General features: G+C 41.8%; 1 protein-coding gene across 2 annotated transcripts in view; it reads left to right on the top strand.

Annotated features, from left to right (window-relative positions):
• The window catches only part of ubap1 (ubiquitin associated protein 1), a 43956-nt gene that overhangs the window by 713 nt on the left and 22346 nt on the right, over positions 1 to 20897 (top strand). Inside the window, exon 1 of one of the 2 annotated variants that reach the window (XM_021568661.3) lies at positions 3012 to 3608. The exons of the other annotated variant lie outside the window; for it this stretch is intronic. The gene's annotated coding sequence lies outside the window, so the exon portion shown is untranslated. Of the gene's footprint in view, positions 1 to 3011; positions 3609 to 20897 lie in introns of those variants that run through there. 2 annotated transcript variants of the gene reach the window in all.

The following is a 20897-nucleotide window of genomic DNA, read 5'->3' on the forward strand; positions in this document are numbered from 1 at the left end:
TCCTGTTCTTCAATGGTAATTAGCTGATAATGTTGTAGCGGGCTCACATCAACACCCAGCAATCTCGTTAAGAGACTCGGATTGAGATACAATTCACTATATTGGTGTTAGAAGTGGGATTTTCACCCTGGTAAAGTATGTCCCCAAGGTATGGGCCTTGCAAGGGACTTGGGACTTGTGAGAATGAATTAAAGGGACATGTTAGTACAACACCTAACCTGGACCTCTTTGTGTAACGGTTAAGCTATTGGACTAACATTCGCAGGGACCTGGGTTTGGATTTGAGAGTAGTTATATTTCCTCAGCCCCATCCTTTAACTTTATAACAAACCCAGTGGTGGGGCTGCTGTTGGGCTGAAACACAAAGTCAAGGACTGTGGCTTTAAAGACATTTGTAGTCGGGATCAGATGAAGATATATGCTTTGTCACATGTGCTATTTTGTTCTGAAAAGGTCATCATGCATAATGCTGAATTATCTCATGGTGATATGCTTTTGTGCAATCTCCTACCCACATTGGATCCCCAAGGTTGGTTTTATAATCTAGTCACTGTTTTATGAAAATTATCAATAAACTCAACGACGTTGGCAATGGGCGCTCAAGGGAAAACTAGCTGTTCTTTCCAGGCCTATAGTGGTCCACGGAAACACTTGACTGACTAGCCATCACATTCTCCTGACCCCAGTTCAGAATATATTTCATGGGCTTAAATAACTAATGAATCCAGGTTAGGGTGACACAAATCCTATAAAGAAAATGTTTGGGAACATCTCTTCAGTGTAGCCCACGGATGATGGACCCAAAAAATACTATACATTGCACTGGGATGTGAAAAAATGTGGTTTAATTGTTTTAGGATTTAAAAAAATAACATTTTGTATTTTCTGAGAGAATGACATTCTTTGTCCAATTTCTGTCATGTTTGTGTAATCCAAAAGTGTAGCATTTCCCACTTTTTATTATATTTTAGAAAATAAACATGCCCAACTATTATGTGCAATTCAATTTAATGTTTTATCATTTTTATCAGAGAGAATACTTTGAATAAAATTGCATGCCATCCTTTTTTAAATAAAATGTTACATTTTTATCAACAACAAATATTATATAACACAATATAGAAACATATCTTACAAAACAGTATACCAAATAACAGAGACAAAAGGTATACACAGGGGTATACACATTTAAACAAAAATACAGGGTTTGCTTTGCTTTACTGTTTTTCAGACTTTGCAGCATTTTCAGATCAAATTCAAGACCAATTAAAATTATTTTGACTACTTGCATTTATGTATGTATGTAATATCTACCTTACATAATGAAGAGATTCATTATACATTACATTACCAAAAGTATATGGACATCTGCTCGTTGAACATGTCCTTTCTAAATCATGGGCATTAATATAGAGTTGTTCCCCCCTTTGCTGCTATAACAGCCTCCACTCTACTGGGAAGGCTTTTAACTAGACATTGGAACGTTGCAGCTGGGACTTGCTTCCATTCAGCCACAAGAGCATTAGCGAGGTCGGGCACTGATGTTGGGCGTTTAGACTTGTCTTGCAGTCAAGTGTTCCAATTCATACCAAAGGTGTTTGATGGGGTTGAGGTCAGAGCTCTGTGCATGCCAGTCAAGTTCTTCCACACCGATCTAGACAGACCATTTCTGTATGGACCTTGCTTTGTGCACTGTGGCATTGTCATGCTGAAACAGGAAAGGACCTTCCCCTTCCCCTGTTGCCACAAAGTTGGAAGTACAGAATTGTCTAGAATGTAGTTGTATGCTGTAGCGTTACTATTTCCCTTCACTGGAACTAAGGGGCCTAGTCCGAACCATGAAAAACAGCCCCAGACCATTATCCTTCCTCCACCAAACTTTACAGTTGACATTATACATTGGGGCACGTAACGTTCTCCATATTTGTCCGTCGGACTGCCAGATGGTGGAGCGTGATTCATCACTCCAGAGAACGTGTTTCCACTGCTCCAGAGTCCAATGGCGGCGAGCTTTACACCACTCCAGCCGATGCTTGGCATTGCACATGGTGATCTTATGCTTGAGTGCGGCTGCTCGGCCATGGAAACCCATTTCATGAAGCTCCTGACGAACAGTATTTGTGTTGACGTTGCTTTCAGAGGCCGTTTGGAACTTGGTAGTGAGTATTGCAATCGAGGAAAGACGATTTTTCAGCCCTCTTGGGTCCCAGTCTGTGAGCTTGTGTGGCCTACCACTTCACGGCTGAGCCTGTGTTGCTCCTAGATGTTTCCAATTCACAATAACAGCACTTACACTTGACCAGGGCAGCTCTAGCAGGGCAGAAATTTGACGAACTGAGTTGTTGGAAAGGTGTCATCCTATGACAGTATCACGTTGAAAGTCACTGAGCTCTTCAGTAAGGCCATTCTACTGCCAATGTTTGTCTATGGAGATTGCATGGCTGTATGCTCGATTTTATACAAATAGCCGAATTCAGTCATTTGAAGCGGTACTTTTGTATATATAGTGTATATACTTTGTTCTTATCTACATCCTTATCATCAAACAAAAGTCAAACATTTTTACCATCAAGCCGAACCCTAGCATCAGTTGATCTAAAAAAAGATCTTATTGCAAATACATTCAAAGAATAAATTACTTATAATTTCATCTTCAATATTGCAGGGCAAATCTCCTACTCCCGAGTTCAGTGGGTTTTTTGTTGTTGTTATTTTTGTTATTTTATTTAACCTTTATTTAACCATGCAAGTCAGTTAAGAACAAATTCTTATTTACAATGATGGCCTACCAAAAGGCAAAAGGCCTCATGTGGGGACCGTTGCTGGGATTAAAAATACAAATTAATTAAATAAAAATATAGGACAAAACACATATCATGGCAAGAGAAACAACACAACAGTACATAAAGAGAGATTTTAGACAACAACATAGTATGGCAGCAACACATGACAACACAGCATGGAAGCAACACAACATTCAAGACCACTGGAAACTCGGGAAAAAATAGTTCAGACTGGGGGAAAAAATCGTTGTGAACAGTCATTCAACTAGGAATTTCAAGTCGGAAACTCTGGCATCTTTCAAGAGCTCCGACTTTCCATCCGGATTATCACCGACTTCATGATTTGACCAAAATGATTATCCCCGAGCTCCCAGTTGCCCCGAAAGCACCATATGCCGCGTTCAGAACAACTGGGAACTCAGAAAATACGAGGTTAAATCATGATGTCAGTGATCTTCAGGTCGGAAAATCGAAGCCCTTGAATTAGGCCCAAATTCCCGAGTTGGAATTCCGAGTTGGATGACCGTTCACATCGATTTTTCCCAGTCGGAGTTCCCAGTTGTTTTGAAAACTCGGATTTCCGAGTTCCAAGTAGGTTTGAACGCAGTAATATTTATATTCGGCTGTGTCGTCATGATGTGAAAATGTGACATCAAACAGGAACCATAGGAAGGCTGACAAATCAAGATGGCGTCCAACGATGAGGCAGGAAAGATATTTCGATTCCAGTAAAAACGTACTTCTATCTAGAGAAAGTTTAAAAACATTATTTTTTGCCGGGGGGTGTAAATACGTTTTTGGAGACGCAAGACGGAGCAGATACTGGTAAGAGGACTCGTGGAAGATGTTATGTCAGTTTTCTTTCAGGGGCGGTGGCAGGGGGAGTGAACGAGTCAGCAGCAGGCCAGCTAGTTAAGTAGCTAACTATTTAGCAAAGATGTTCTGTATGTCTGATTGTATTCGTGACCTAGTTATGTACTTAGTTGTGCCATTCTTTTGGCTAAGTAACGTTAAGGCCTACGCGTTAGCTTGGTTATTTCATGTCATCCATTTAACGTCGTTGCTCGTTTGCCAGCTAATGTTAACTGGTCATGAAACTGTTAACATCCCGACTTGCTAACTAACTATATGTCATCCTCTATGTTAATCTACTCGTCAATTTAATTGTTTTCCAAACATACCCGCCAGGTCCATTTTGCCTTGGTCGCATTACGTTGAATCACTCATTCAAAACTAGATAAAGCTACCAGTAGCTAACCAGGCCAGGCGGAGCTAGCAAGCTAGCTGTCAAAGTGGCTAGCGGGTTAGCCCTTACTGCACTGTAGCCTACATCATATCTACGTTTTCTACTAGCTTGCTAACTTTACACTGCAGATGTCTATAATTAATTACCTAACTGTCACCTTAAAGTTGTAGATACTCTTGCTAACCTCTGATGCAGGTGGCGAGTCATACAAGTAACGTTATGACTCGTTAAATGTTTCCCCGATGAGCTAACACAGTTAGCTATGTACTTCAAATGTTCAGGTGTTTTTGTTGTTTAGGGTTTGAGTAAACTACACTACACTAAGCTATGTTGCTGTGGTGGACATTGCATTGACTGTTTATAGATAGAACATTCTGGCTGATCGAGCTAGATCTCACTCCATGGTACGCCAATGAGTCTTCTCATGACAAACTGTACCTGGGGGCCGCCTTATGTAACCTTATAATAAAGGCGATGGGTCTGGGCTTGCTGAACAGTGGTGTGGGTTATGCAATTAGTCTTGCTCCTCTCACTTACTAAACTTTGTGTGTTGATTTCTGCTTATGTGCGTGCCAGGTTTTTACTCAACCCATCCAATCCATTGCCTTGTCAATATTGAAAAACTTCCCAGTAGCCAATAGCCACAGGCCCTTAAACCTCAAGATATAGGCTACAGCTATTTTGCTGAGTGTAACACATTACTGTCATCTCTTGGGGCCTATTTTCGTTCATAGTAGCCTCCTGCTGCAAAAATTACATTTTAAGTCCACAATTTGTTGTCAAGGGGATGGAAGCTCAAACTATTAGGAAGGTATGTGGCAGACCGAGGTAAAGTAGGTTTTTATAACAGACATTTGCCGGTAGCCTATGTAAACGTTGACAACAATTTCCATTACTTTCTGATCACTACAAAGGATCTTTCAAAATAAAATGTTTTTGTTAGGGACCGGCAGATTTCTTGGTTAGGTTTTTTTGACTGGGGTGAAAGTGCAATCACTATACAGGCCCTCTCAGTGATGTGGTTAATTATACTAATACTCATACTAATATATACAGTACCTGTCAAGTTGACTCATTCCTTTTATTTTTTACTGTTTTCTACATTGTAGAATAATAGTGAAGACATCAAAACAATGAAATAACACATGGAATCATGTTGCTGGTTGAAGTGTGCAAAGCTCTCAAGGCAAAGGGTGGCTTCTTTGAAGAATATAACATATATTTTGATTTGTTTCACACTTTATGTAACATCTGAGGTGTCAGTTGGTGGAGGAAGTTTTAATGTATAAGTCTATCTAGATTTGATGGTCGTTGACACACTATCTTGGCATAGGTCCGACCCATAGCCCCTCTTCAATTGTAGTATTCAAATTGGATTCCCCTCGCTGTCTTGACTTATATACATCTGGTTTTGGGCATTGTTGCATTAACAATGAGTACACTCCGGATATAAATCTATGAGTCATGGATATCATGGAGTAGTTGTTCAATCCATGAGTCTGTTTTGCCACAGGTGTGTTTATGAATTTTATACCAAGATCTTACTAAATTGGATGGTACAGGGATTGCTCGTTTTTGTTAATATACAGTGCCTTGCGAAAGTATTCAGCCCCCTTGAACTTTGCGACCTTTTGCCACATTTCAGGCTTCAAACATAAAGATATAAAACTGTATTTTTTTGTGAAGAATCAACAACAAGTGGGACACAATCATGAAGTGGAAAGACATTTATTGGATATTTCTAACTTTTTTAACAAATCAAAAACTGAAAAATTGGGCGTGCAAAATTATTCAGCCCCTTTACTTTCAGTGCAGCAAACTCTCTCCAGAAGTTCAGTGAGGATCTCTGAATGATCCAATGTTGACCTAAATGACTAATGATGATAAATACAATCCACCTGTGTGTAATCAAGTCTCCGTATAAATGCACCTGCACTGTGATAGTCTCAGAGGTCCGTTAAAAGCGCAGAGAGCATCATGAAGAACCAGGAACACACCAGGCAGGTCCGAGATACTGTTGTGAAGAAGTTTAAAGCCGGATTTGGATACAAAAAGATTTCTCAAGCTTTAAACATCCCAAGGAGCACTGTGCAAGCGATAATATTGAAATGGAAGGAGTATCAGACCACTGCAAATCTACCTAGACCTGGCCGTCCCTCTAAACTTTCAGCTCATACAAGGAGAAGACTGATCAGAGATGCAGCCAAGAGGCCCATGATCACTCTGGATGAACTGCAGAGATCTACAGCTGAGGTGGGAGACTCTGTCCATAGGACAACAATCAGTTGTATATTGCACAAATCTGGCCTTTATGGAAGAGTCGCAAGAAAACCATTTCTTAAAGATCTTCTTATCCATAAAAAGTGTAGTTTAAAGTTTGCCACAAGCCACCTGGGAGACACACCAAACATGTGGAAGAAGGTGCTCTGGTCAGATGAAACCAAAATGGAACTTTTTGGCAACAATGCAAAACGTTATGTTTGGCGTAAAAGCAACACAGCTCATCACCCTGAACACACCAACCCCACTGTCAAACATGGTGGTGGCAGCATCATGGTTTGGGCCTGCTTTTCTTCAGCAGGGACAGGGAAGATGGTTAAAATTGATGGGAAGATGGATGGAGCCAAATACAGGACCATTCTGGAAGAAAACCTGATGGAGTCTGCAAAAGACCTGAGACTGGGACGGAGATTTGTCTTCCAACAAGACAATGATCCAAAACATAAGGCAAAATCTACAATGGAATGGTTCAAAAATAAACATATCCAGGTGTTAGAATGGCCAAGTCAAAGTCCAGACCTGAATCCAATCGAGAATCTGTGGAAAGAACTGAAAACTGCTGTTCACAAATGCTCTCCATCCAACCTCACTGAGCTCGAGCTGTTTTGCAAGGAGGAATGGGAAAAAATGTCAGTCTCTCGATGTGCAAAACTGATAGAGACATACCCCAAGCGACTTACAGCTGTAATCGCAGCAAAAGGTGGCGCTACAAAGTATTAACTTAAGGGGGCTGAATAATTTTGCACGCCCAATTTTTCAGTTTTCGATTTGTTAAAAAAGTTTGAAATATCCAATAAATGTTGTTCCACTTCATGATTGTGTCCCACTTGTTGTTGATTCTTCACAAAAAAATAGTTTTATATCTTTATGTTTGAAGCCTGAAATGTGGCAAAAGGTCGCAAAGTTCAAGGGGGCCGAATACTTTCGCAAGGCACTGTAGTATTACTCCTGACATCATTAAGAGCATACATTTCCATCTGAGTCCACAAAGGGGTTGGTTCAGTTTCAGTTGAGAATGAAATGAATCTAATGTGTGCTGCCCAGTAATACGTCTTAAAATTTGGTAGCTGGAGACCTCCTAGACCATAATCCCATGTTAATTTGTCCAGACTCGCCCTTGGAGGTTTACTGTTCCACACAAATTGTCTTATGGTCTTGTTAAGGGACATAAAGAAACTATTAGGTAGAGATATGGGTAAAGATATGGGAGACATGGGTCAAATAAGTACATAATCTTACTCAGAACGTTCATTTTAGTACAGCTAATTCTCGCAAATAATGTAAGAGACAGGTCTATCCACCTATTCAAGTCATCCACCACCTTCTGAACCAAGACAGAGTATTTAAGCTTGTACACTAAGTCTTTATCAACTATGATTCCTAGATATTTGAACCCCTGTGGCGAACATCTGAAGAGACTTGTTCGTTCGCAGATGCTGTTGTCAAAGCTAGTCAGTGGAAGCATATCACTTTTGTCCATGTTAACTTTGTAACCCGATATAGAGCTTTATGTACCCAAAAGCGTCTGAAGTCTTGAGGGGTCGGGTCCGAGAGGAACAAAATAATGTTGTCTGCGAACAATGAGATCTTGTGCGTTATCTGGCCCACCTGAAAGCCCTTTATGCCAGGGTCCACTATGGCCTCCCAGGGGTTCTATGGCTTGCACGAAAAGGAGTGGAGAAAGTGAACAGCCCTGTCTACCTATAAAGAGTGGGAATATGGCTGACATCATGCCATTAGTGGTGATCTTGGCTTGCGGTTTATGGTATAAAGTGTTCACCCAGTTGCCAAACGAAGGACCAAAGTTCAATTTAGCAAGGACATTGAACAGGTATGGCCACTCCAGCCTATCAAATGCCCTTTCAGCATCTAGCGATACTGCTATACTATGATCGCTCCTTCCACTGGCCATGTAAATCACGTTGAATAACCCACGCAAATTATTGGTGGAGGATCTTTTCTGTATGAAGCCCGTTTGATCGGTGTTAATCAGGTTTGGCAAACATTGTCCTAATCTACTAGCCATCGCCTTAGAAATGGATTTATAGTCCACATTGAGGAGCGAGATCGGCCTAAAGGAAGAGCATTGTCGGAGGATCTTTATTTTTTGTAGTATAATTGTTATAATGACAGTGGAAAAGGATCGTCTCCTGGTGATTTGCCAGATTGTAGAGAGGAATTTGCTTTCTCTTCCTGTGTGAGGTAGTTTAATAGTAGACAGAAATGTGGCTATCCTTGCTGGTTCCGTTCTATCAGAAGTGTATAATTTAGAATATTATTGTTTAAATGAATGAATCATCTCTTCCGGGTTGTGAAACACTTGACCGTTCTTTGTTGATGGTTCTCAAATTCTCCTCAGCCTTTTCCTGCCAGGCTAGGGCTGGGCGGTATACCATATTTGACTATATACCGGTATTTATACATGGACCGCTTTGGTTTTTACTTTACCTTCTATAACGGTATTTTAATGTTTGATTTGTTAAATGTGATACGCTGTGTATAACGTCCATTTTTATAGTTTACTCCGCTGCTTGGGTCATCACTCTCCGCTCTCTCTCTCTCCATGCCGCTTTCCACACAGACCTAGTCCCACCCCCTGTCACTCAAGGAGCGCATTTGTTGTTGCTTGACCACGAAACACTTTTTTGTTCAGTCTGCATGGTGCATGCAGCACATACAACAATGTTGATGACAACAATGTTTCTACTTTGATCTTAATATAAATCCACATGCGTTCTATAATTAGAATATTAGTTTGTTTCTTACATCTGCAAACAGCTAGTTTGTATTTTCTTAGGAAGTTAAGCTAAATCGTGTTGGCCACTAATGCTAATCGCTAGTTAGCTGGCTTGAATTGAACAGTATAAAACAATCCAAATGGAGAAAGACCCATTGAAATCATTTTTAATATATGTTGCCACCCTAGGGTCACACACTCCTAAAGCAATTTTAGAACTTTTAATTATCAAAAACATAAAATGGACAAACTTTATTTGGTCTTTGATAATTTGACAAAATTCTGCCTACTTCAAAAGACTTGGGTTTAGGTGGCATCTATAGGTCCCTTGAACTCCATCTGGAATCCATGCTCCTCTCACACTTTCTGTTTGATCTGAGATAGTTCTGGATAAATACTAAGTTTCCACAACTCTATGGGTTACCTGTGTTGATAGGAGAAAATAATACATCTGGGTTATGCGGGCAGGAGTAGAATGAGTAATCCTTATCTTGGGGGTGGAGCTGTCTCCATGTGCCTTTCAAATGTAAGTCTTTCATAAATGATAATACATTTGGCTGACTTAGTCAATAAGGTTGCTTTAGTTGAAGAGCTATCCAGAATCAGATCAAGACAAAAATCTAAGTCGCCCCACTAAGTGTTCCCTGAAATTCCACTACCTTGAAGAATATATCTAGAATAAAAATGATGATCATCATAATTAGGTGCATATACATTAAGCAAGGTCCAAGATTCAGAATACATTCTTCCATGGACCACTACTTAACACTTAACACCACTACACAGAAGGGTAAATTCTTATTAATCAACGCATCTACTCCCTGTGTCTTTGTTTTATATGAAGAGGCAAATACCTGGTCAACCCATTCCCTCTAACTTTATTGTTCTGCCCCTGTTACTTATGTTTCTTGTATAAACGCAACATCCAGTCTTTAGCCTTTTCAAGTACATATGGTCTCGTTTTCGTTTAACAGGTCCATTCAATCCATTAACGTTCAATGATTTACTATCTTAGCCATATTGTTATGATTTGATTATTTCTATCAAGTCCAAACTTGGTTGTAAAAGTGGGCCAGGCTTTTTCAAAAACATTTGAGGTTGATGTAACAATCATTCAAAAAGATCTTGCAGTTAAACGGTACATGTATATTTTTTTTAAATAAAAAAAAATGAATTGGTGGAATTAACCGCATCACTGAGACACTCAAGGGCCCTCGTTGTGATTGCAATTTCATCCCAGTCAAAAATAACAATCTGCCCGGTCCCTAACAAAAGCATTTGCTTGTGAAAGATCCTCATAGTAATCAGAGGAATAAACATTTTCAATGTTTAAATAGGCTAATGGCAAATTTCTATTGAACGTCTGATATAAAACCTTATTTTACCTCGGTATGTGGCAGAAGCATTCATTGGAGCAGTTGTTTCTGTTTTATATCCCAGTATCAATTGCACGTTGACTTCTGTAATGCTATAGCCTACTTAGGATACAGCCGAAGCAGCACCCAACGCAAACTCCAATCAAATCTGAACACTTAACACACACGCCTCTGTTTATAATGCCAGGGATTGTGGCGTGGCGTGCGGCAGAATAACCAATTTACCAGTTTGTGACTTCAAATGCAAATCAAAACACATTTTCACAGAAAAAGAACCTCAGGAACAGAAAGAGGAATTTGCAATTACTATGGCAGATATGGTTCTTCAGTAGCGCACTGTCCTTGTTATGCTCTGGTCATGCAGATAAAGGAAAGCCCATTACTTCAATGATTTCAACCAATTTTCTTGGGGACTGAAATAATAGGCTATTCCCCAGGATGTCAAAGGAGCACTAATGTCTTAAGGGGAATTCTGTCAGATGAAACAAAGCCTCATTGCTCACCACTCCTACTTTTTCAAAATGTGGATTTGGGCTTGAAATGTGCATTTCTCATTGAGATGTTTCCTGCTCAGTTGCATCTTTGTGAAAGTTCCAATTTCCTTCAGAAAACATCTTGTTTGGGTCAAACATTTTGGGTAGCCTTTCACAAGCTTCCCACAATAAGTTGGGTGAGTTTTGGCTCATTCCTCCTGACAGAGCTGGTGTAACTGAGTCAGGTTTGTAGGCATCCTTGCTCGCACATGCTTTTTCACTTCTGCCCACAAATGTTCTACAGGATTGAGGTCAGGGCTTTGTGATGTCCACTCCAATAGTTTGTCTTGGTTGCCATTTTGCCTCAACTTTGGAAGTATGCTTGGGGTCATTGTCCATTTGGAAGACCCATTTGCGACCAAGCGTTAACTTCCTGACTGATGTTGCTTCAATATATCCACATAATGTTCCTGCCTCATGCCATCTAGTTTGTGAAGTGCACCAATGCCTCTTACAGCAAAGCACCCCCACAACATGATGCTGCCACCCCCGTACTTCACGGTTGGGATGGTGTTCTTCGGCTTGCAAGCCTCTCCCTTTTTCCTCCAAATATAATGATGGTCATTACGGCCAAACAGTTCTATTTTTGTTTCATCACACCAGAGGACATTTCTCCAAAAGTGTGATCTTGTCCCCATGTGCAGTTGCAACCCATAGTCTGGCTTTTTATGGCAGTTTTGGAGCAGTGGCTTCTTCCTTGCTGAGCGGCCTTTCAGGTTATGTCGATATTGGACTTGGTTTACTGTGGATTTAGATACTTTTGTACCTGTTTCCTCCAGCATCTTCACAATGTCCTTTGCTGTTGTTCTGGGATTGATTTGCAATCATCTCTGGTAGACCGAACTTGTCTCTTTCCTGAGCGGAATGACGGCTGCGTGGTCCCATGGTGTTTATACTTGCGTACTATTGTTTGTACAGATGAACGTGGTACCTTCAGGTGTTTGGAAATTGATCCCAAGGATTAACCAGACTTGTGGAGGTCTACAATTTTTTTCTGAGGTCTTGGCTGATTTATTTGGATTTTCCCATGATGTCAAGCAAAGAGGCACTGAGTTTGAAGGTAGGTCTTGAAATACATCCACAGGTACACCTTCAATTGACTGAAATGATGTCAATTGGCCTATCAGAAGCTTCTAAAGCCATGAAATCATTTTCTGGAATTTTCCAAGCTGTTTAAAGGCACAGTCAACTTAGTGTATGTGAACTTCTGACCAACTGGAATTGCGATACAGTGAATAATATGTGAAATGATCTGTCTGTAAACAATCATTGGAAAAATAACTTGTCTTGCACAAAGTAGATGTCCTAACCGACTTGCCAAAACTAGTTTTTAACAAGAAATTTGTGGAGTGGTTCTAAAACGGGTTTTAATGACTCCAACCTATATGTATGTAAACTTCGACTTCAACTGTATATGCAGTGGTTGCTCCACTAAAACTTCTGCGATTATGCCGCGGGCTTAGTACTGTGCCCTGCGTTTAGTACGGTACGCTGCGTCACCACTTCATTCCTCCAGACCAGCGCAAGGGTGAGTTAGAGCACTGATTATGCTTCTTGGGTCCTACTGTGTCACTAACTGACAATGAATGGGTGACATAAACCTAAATAGAAACTGATAAGTGTGCACGACTTCAGTATTACTTACTGAAAGGGCTATTACACGAAAGTTATTATTTTATTTTGTTAGAATTATTTTGCTCTTGCTGTAGTACTGTAGGTCACGTTGTACAGCGTGTGACGCAATGGTCTAAGACACTGCATTGCAAGCTGTGTTGCTACAGATGCTGGTTCAATACCTGTGCTGGCCTCGACTGGGAGACCCATGAGATGATTGTAGACCCCCACCTGTGTAGCACAGAGCAACACTAAGGGACATTGCACAAATAATCCTCCCGCTGTTCTTAGTTCCAGTCTGCACATTCAAACTAAAGCAATGTAACTAATAATGGCATCTTTATGCTTTCGTTAATGAAATAATAATAAAGACTTTCAAAATGCAGATATTTATTTTGTTATGGATCCATAACAAATTACTATGGGAATAAATATCACTTAATACAGAAATATTAGAACAAAGTTGTCTAATGATGGTGAACAAATTGTTGCTTACTGGAAAATACTCTTTCAAACACACACGTTCATGTTGTACAACGCCATTTTGGCTATTAGCAGGTAGCTGGACGGTAGACTTGCCTAGAAGGAGGGTAGGGGGAGAATTCTAACTTAGCCAACTTATCGTCAAATGTATTTCTATCACAACCGGCCGTGATTGGTTGCAATTTCAGTTTAATCCACCAGAAAAGACCAAAACAAATAATACAACAAGTATTATGCATCACATCGGACCGTGATTGGGAGTCCCATAGGGTGGCGCACAATTGGCCCAGCTTTTATCTCCCTCTTAAAACAGAAATAAATGTATTGGCCTTTACAAATATTATTTTGGCCTTTTCAGATTACAATTCGTTCACTTCCGTATTTTTTTAAACAAAATGACATCATATATAATCAAGTTGATGGCACAGTCATATAGCCGGCACCTACATAAAGCTGTGACTCGCTCATTCATGGCTTTGGATCAAAAATAAGTACCAACATTCTTTAATGTTTTGGGTATCCTGACCTGGACACCATGTACAGTATTATAATAGCCCATTATGGCCAATTAGAAGGACAATATACCTTTAACAACACTCTGTATTTTTGATACTTTGTGGATGGGTGCTCCAGAGTGGATGGGGGCTCCCACAGTACAAACAGGTGCAGGTTCTATACCCATTCCGGCCAAAACCGGGAGACCCATGAAGTGGCTTTTGGTTTTAATTTAGAATTCTCCAATATTCTATGTAATTGATGGCGGCGAGTCACGTCGTATTTTTCGATATACTGTAGGCCTACTGTAGTGTTGAGTAATGTGCTGTTAAGTGGTGTAGGTTTTATTTATTTAAAGAGCATATTGAAGTTAGAAGCAATACTACACTGCTCAAAAAAATAAAGGGAACACTTACATTGTGTTGTTTAACTCCAAGTCAATCACACTTCTGTTAAATCAAACTGTCCACTCAACACTGATTGACAATACATTTCACATGCTGTTGTGCAAATGGAATAGACAACAGGTGGGAATTATAGGTAATTAGCAAGACAACCCCAATAAAAGAGTGGTTCTGCAGGTGGGGACCACAGACCACTTCTCAGTTCCTATGCTTCCTGGCTGATGTTTTGGTCACTTTTGAATGCTGGCGGTGCTTTCACTCTAGTGGTAGCATGAGACGGAGTCTACAACCCACACAAGTGGCTCAGGTAGTGCAGCTCATCCAGGATGGCACATCAATGCGAGCTGTGGCAAGAATGTTTGCTGTGTCTGTCAGTGTAGTGTCCAGAGCATGGAGGCGCTACCAGGAGACAGGCCAGTACATCAGGAGACGTGGAGGAGGCCGTAGGAGGGACACAACCCAGCAGCAGGACCGCTACCTCCGCCTTTGTGCAAGGAGGAGCAGGAGGAGCACTGCCAGAACCCTGCAAAATGACCTCCAGCAGGCCACAAATGTGCATGTGTCTGCTCAAACGGTCAGAAACAGACTCCATGAGGGTGGTATGAGGGCCCGATGTCCACAGGTGGGGGTTGTGCTTACAGCCCAACACCGTGCAGGACGTTTGGCATTTGCCAGAGAACACCAAGATTGGCAAATTCGCCACTGGCGCCCTGTGCTCTTCACAGACGAAAGCAGGTTCACACTGAGCACATGTGACAGAGTCTGGAGACGCCGTGGAGAACGTTCTGCTGCCTGCAACATCCTCCAGCATGACCGGTTTGGCGGTGGGTCAGTCATGGTGTGGGGTGGCATTTCTTTGGGGGGCCGCACAGCCCTCCATGTGCTCGCCAGAGGTAGCCTGACTGCCATTAGGTACTGAGATGAGATCCTATGCTGGTGTGAGACCATATGCTGGTGCGGTTGGCCCTGGGTTCCTCCTAATGCAAGACAATGCTAGACCTCATGTGGCTGGAGTGTGTCAGCAGTTCCTGCAAGAGGAAGGCATTGATGCTATGGACTGGCCCGCACGTTCCCCAGACCTGAATCCAATTGAGCACATCTGGGACATCATGTCTCGCTCCATCCACCAACGCCACGTTGCACCACAGACTGTCCAGGAGTTGGCGGATGCTTTAGTCCATGTCTGGGAGGAGATCCCTCAGGAGACCATCCGCCACCTCATCAGGAGCATGCCCAGGCATTGTAGGGAGGTCATACAGGCACGTGGAGGCCACACACACTATTGAGCCTCCTCAGTAGAAGGACATTACATCAAAGTTGGATCAGCCTGTAGTGTGGTTTTCCACGTTAATTTTGAGTGTGACCCCAAATCCAGACCTCCATGGGTTGATAAATTTGATTTCCATTGATAATTTTTGTGTGATTTTGTTGTCAGCACATTCAACTATGTAAAGAAAGAAGTATTTACTAAGAATATTTCCTTCATTCAGATCTAGGATGTGTTATTTTAGTGTTCCCTTTTATTTTTTTGAGCAGTGTATTTGAAGCAATAGCCTACAACTATTTTAGCACAGTTTCGTGCTGCTTTGAGACAAGCATGGCGACCGGTCTTGATAAATCAATGAGAATTTTATTTTCACTGTTCTCTGTTTGGGTATTGGTTAGACTTCAATTAGGGTGTAGAAATGTTATGCTCTTAGTTTAAACTTGATTTAACTAGGCAGGTCAGCTAAGAACAAATTCTTATTCATAAGGACAGCCTACTCCTTCTTCCCCGTTGGGAAATTGAACCCCGGTCTCCCGCATGCCCGCACAACACAGGGATTCTTTAGCTAAATAGCCAAGTACTGTAGTCTACTCCCGACTGTCATGTTGTACAGCTCCATATTTTCCGTTCCATTCTAACGTAAACAGAGGGCTTTTCATTTTTCTTGGAATCAAAACACCATAATATTAATCAAATGAATTCAGCAACATTTCTTAATCAATCCTGTATACTATGTTCTTACAAAAAAGGTTTTAAATTCTCTAGTACAGCCACTATTGAAGGGTATAAAATGCTTCTCGTAGATGCCCCACGGTCGTCTAACTAGCATTAATGTTACCAGTGGTTCACACTTAAATAACCTGCCATAGAATTCTGCAGCACCATGCAAGCTGCGCTGCAGTACGCTGCAACATTTCAAGGGCAAACCACTGTACAGCCTTATTCTAAAACAGATTAATTTGTCCCCATCTACACACAATACCCCATAATGACAAGCAAAAACTTGTTTTTAGAAAAATATATATATATTTTTTTCAATGGATCACATTTACATAAGTATTCAGACCCCTTACTCAGTACTTTGTTGAAGAACCTTTTGGCAGTGATTACAGCCTCGAGTCTTCATGGGTATGATGCTACAATTTCATTCGGGTTCAAGTCGGGGCTCTGGCTGGGCCACTCAAGGACATTCAGAGACATGTCCCAAAGCCACTCCTGCGTTGTCTTGGCTGTGTGCTTAGGGTTGTTGTCCTGTTGGAAGGTGAACCTTTGCCTCAGTCTGTGGTCCTGAGCGCTCTGGAGCAGGGTTTCATCAAGGATCTCTCTGTACTTTGCTCCCTTCATCTTCACCTCGATCCTGACTAGTCTCCCAGTCCCTGCCGCTGAAAAACCTCCCCACAGCATGATGCTGCCACAATGCTTTACCATAGGGATGGTGCTTGGTTTCCTCCAGACCAAAGAGTTCAATCTTGGTTTCATCAGACCAGAGAATCTTATTTCTCATAGTCTGAGTCCTTTAGGTGCCTTTTGGATAACTCCAAGCGGGCTGTCATGCCGATTTGCTCAGTTTTCCCGGGCGGCCAGCTCTAGGAATAGTCTTGGTGGTTCCAAAATTCTTACGTTTTTAAGAATGATTTAGGCCACTTAGTTCTTGGGGACCTTCAATGCTGCAGAAATGTTTTGGAACCCTTCCCCAGATCTGTGCGTCGACACAATCCTTGGTTTTTGCTCTGACATGGGCTGTCAACTGTGGGACCTTTTTATACAGACAGGTGTGTGCCTTTCCAAATCATGTCTGTTTATCATCTGTTTTATTTTTTTATACTTTTGCTAAAATTTCTAAAAACCTGTTTTGGCTTTGTCATTATGCGGTTTTGTGTGTAGATTTGAGGACCTTTTTATTTAATCAATTTTAGAATAAGGTTGTAACGTAATAAAATGTGGAAAAAGTCTAGGTGTCTGCATACTTTCCGAATGCACTGTATACATCATTGCCTGCATGCCGCTTCCCACAACAAGCCCTGACCCATTTTACTAAAGGAGAGCAGTTGTTGGTGCTGCTCGAGCACTTCACATGCCGTTCACTTAGTCCGCATGGTCAAACGCAACAAGATGTTAGTGACAACGATGCTGCTTTCAAAGCGTTCTATAATGACACTTAGTTTGTATCGTACTCTCTGCATACAGATGGTCTTAGCAAGTTGTGACTGACAATAAATCATGTTAGCCTCTAATGATTATTGTTAGTTAGTTGGATGGCTAGCTAGTTAGCTAAAATGTAATAAGTCAGAGGTTTTATCTGATATCAGCATGATGTGAGTGCTGGTGTAGGCCTCGATCAGCATGTTGTTGGTGCAGTACAGTATCTTCTAAATCTAAGCGGAATAGACGAAGCATGACTGTTAGCTAGCTAGCTAGCAACACGTTGAAGGGGTATTTAACATTGTATAGGGTCCCCTGGGAAATGCTGACCAACAACTTTTAGGTATTATTGTGGAAGGGTAGGACAATCTGGCTTATTCATTTGTCATGTCAAACAACAATGTATTCATAGTGCTGCCTACTATATGTGACCAACCGCCTTGGTTCGGTCTTATGTAGCAAAATTTGAAATGGTGTTTTCTACATTGGATAAAAGCAGAGACACAGAGCTACAAAATGGTATATCATACACTGCATTTGAGGAACAATGGGAAAGTTATTCTGCTTCAAAAGTTGATAAACTTGTAACCCCCACTTTGGCTCTTGAATGTTTTGGTACACCTACTGTAGAGCTCTTCTTTGTCTACACCCATTCAGCATTCTTCACAGCCTCTTAAGCCAGCCCCACCCATCTCTTTAAGGACTGTGAGGTCATGTGCTAAACAGTGAGTAGTGTAGTAATGATTTCAGACTAAGTGGTAAAAGTAGTAGCCTGCAATAGGGAACAATGTCAGGTAAACAAAGTGTCCAGATAAAAATGTTTTATAAATATTAGATGACGCACTTGTCTAAATTGATGGGTCTTGTGAAAGATATGCTATAACCCCCAGACGCATCTTGTTAAGTGGATGGGTCTCTACAGAAGGTGTAAACGGTACAGCGAACTGGTTCCTTGCATAGTAGCAAAATCAAAAATGGTGTCAATGCCAGTAGAGAAAGAACATAATATACCGTGTGTACAAGAAGAATATAAATAATGAAATCAGTGATATGGTAGATGAGGTAGTTATATCAAGGGTGAAGTGGCTGAGCAGCAGGACAAAAGAGAAATTGTAGCATACCATGTGTGTTAGGAGAGAGCCATGTGAATAGAGGCACTGCATAAAGTGATGATGACTGGGAACTCGCCCCCAGTGATGAACTGGTCTGTCTGAACCACGAATGAACAAGGAATCTATATTCGGAGATCCTGTTTCTGTCCTGCCCTTGACTTTGGTGGAGGGCCTGAGATGTCCATCGCCTCTTCATCACAAAATTCCATGATCTTCTCAAAAAGATACGTTTGTCTAGCTGTGTCCAATCCAGGTGGTGCTTTTACATGCAGACCATCTACGGGAGGAAGGATGTCAGCGTTGCGCAGCAGCTGAAACCTGGTCCCGACTGAGTCCAACTTGGTGTGGCCTGTGAGCAGGAAGTGAAGGTCCAAACTGCTGGAGCTTGTGTATGGTCATGATCATCCTCGCAGTGGCAGACCACGTGTAACAACACCTGCACAGGATCGGTACATCCGAACATCACACCTGCGGGACAGGTACAGGATGGCAGCAACAACAACTGCCCGAGTTACACCAAGAACGCACAATACCTCCATCAGTGCTCAGACTGTCCGCAATAGGCTGAGAGAGGCTGGACTGAGGGCTTATAGGCCTGTTGTAAGGAAGGTCCTCACCAGACCTTACCGGCAACAACATCGCCTATGGGCACAAACCCACCGTCGCTGGAACAGACAGGACTGGCAAAAAGTGCTCTTCACCGATGAGTCGCAGTTTTGTCTCACTGGCGGTGATGGTCAAATTCACGTTTATCGTCGAAGGAATGAGTCTTACACCGAGGCCTGTACTCTGGAGCGGGATCGATTTGGAAGGGGAGGGTCCGTCATGGTTTGGGGCAGTGTGTCACAGAATCATCGGACTGAGCTTGTCATTGCAGGCAATCTCAACGTGTGTTACAGGGAAGACATCCTCCCCCCTCATGTGGTACCCTTTCTGCAGGCTCATCCTGACATGACCCTCCAGCATGACAATGCTACCAGCCATACTGCTCGTTCTGTGTGTGATTTCCTGCAAGACAGGAATGCCAGTGTTGCCATGGCCAGCGAAGATCCCGGATCTCAATCCCATTGAGCACGTCTGGGACCTGTTGGATCGGAGGGTGAGGGCTAGGGCCATTCCCCTTAGAAATGTCCGGGAACTTGCAGGAAGAGTGGGGTAACATCTCGCAGCAAGAACTGGCAAATCTGGTGCAGTCCATGAGGAGATGCACTGCAGTACTTAATGCAGCTGATGGCCACATCAGATACTGATTGTTACATTTGATCTTTAACCCCCCCCCCCCTCCTTTTGTTCAGGGTCACATTATTCCATTTATGTTAGTCACATGTCTGTGGAACTTTTTCAGATTGTCTCAGTTGAATCTTATGTTCATACAAATATTTACACGTCATGGTTTGCTGAAAATAAACGCAGTTGACAGTGCGAGAACGTTTCTTTTGTTGCTGAGTTTATATTTTGTGTGTATTAATCAGTATAAAGGAGGACATATTGCTTACTTGTTGAGCAAAATCAAAGCTGTAAATGCATCCTGATTTCTTTCCTTGCCGGTTCAGTAGGGCCCATCCAGAGACAACTGTAGGTCTTGACAGGTGGTCTTGCAGTCAGCAACCATCTTCAGCTAGATAGACCGCTCATTCTGAACAAGTGCTTGGTTGGGCCAGCTCTCTTTTTTTTGATGGGAGGCATTAGACCATTCTCCTTGTATGACTGGTGGATAGTCAGATGTGTTCTATTGATGCTGAACGACAGATTCCAGATACAATAGATGGCCGTAATCACCGTCACCTGGCTAATTTGAGGGGTCATGTTATCATCAAGTGGAGTCTTTTTATTTAGACGTGTAGCTCGCTAGCTAAACAATGAACCATCATCCCAATCTATAGAGTACTAGCAAAACAAACCTTTTGGTAATAGCTAGCTAAAGTTAACCAAATGGGTCCAATGTTAGCTAGCTAACATTAGGCTTTAACTAGCAATGCGAATGGCTTCGAGATACTACTCCACAGATCATGCACGTAATGTTAGCTAGCGAGCCAGACACCTAACGTTAGCTAGCTAGCTAACAGTAAGCTTTAACTTGCAATGAAAACAACCTGACAAAATTAGAAACGCATAATGTCTGAAACTGTAGCTAGACTCTTACCCGTATACATGGATGAACACTTCATGGCAGACTGCAACCCCTTTTATTGAATAAGACGTCCTGTGTCATTTCCGTTTTTGTTTGTATAGCTTGCTTGGCCCGTTGTGTCAAGTCACCCTGGTTCACATGGTCTGATTCATTTTCAGAGTCTGAGAGAGCCAGCATGGGAAGCTTGTCCTCCAGAAAGTAGTCCATCACAACCTTTTCCCACTGACCTTTGTTCGATAGCGCTTGATAAATTCAGGGCAGGAATGTTATTGAGAGCCATAGCAACACTTTTGC

The sequence above is a fragment of the Oncorhynchus mykiss genome, chromosome 17, assembly GCF_057628025.1.
Source record: "Oncorhynchus mykiss isolate SJ-2025 chromosome 17, ASM5762802v1, whole genome shotgun sequence".
NCBI lineage: Eukaryota > Metazoa > Chordata > Actinopteri > Salmoniformes > Salmonidae > Oncorhynchus > Oncorhynchus mykiss.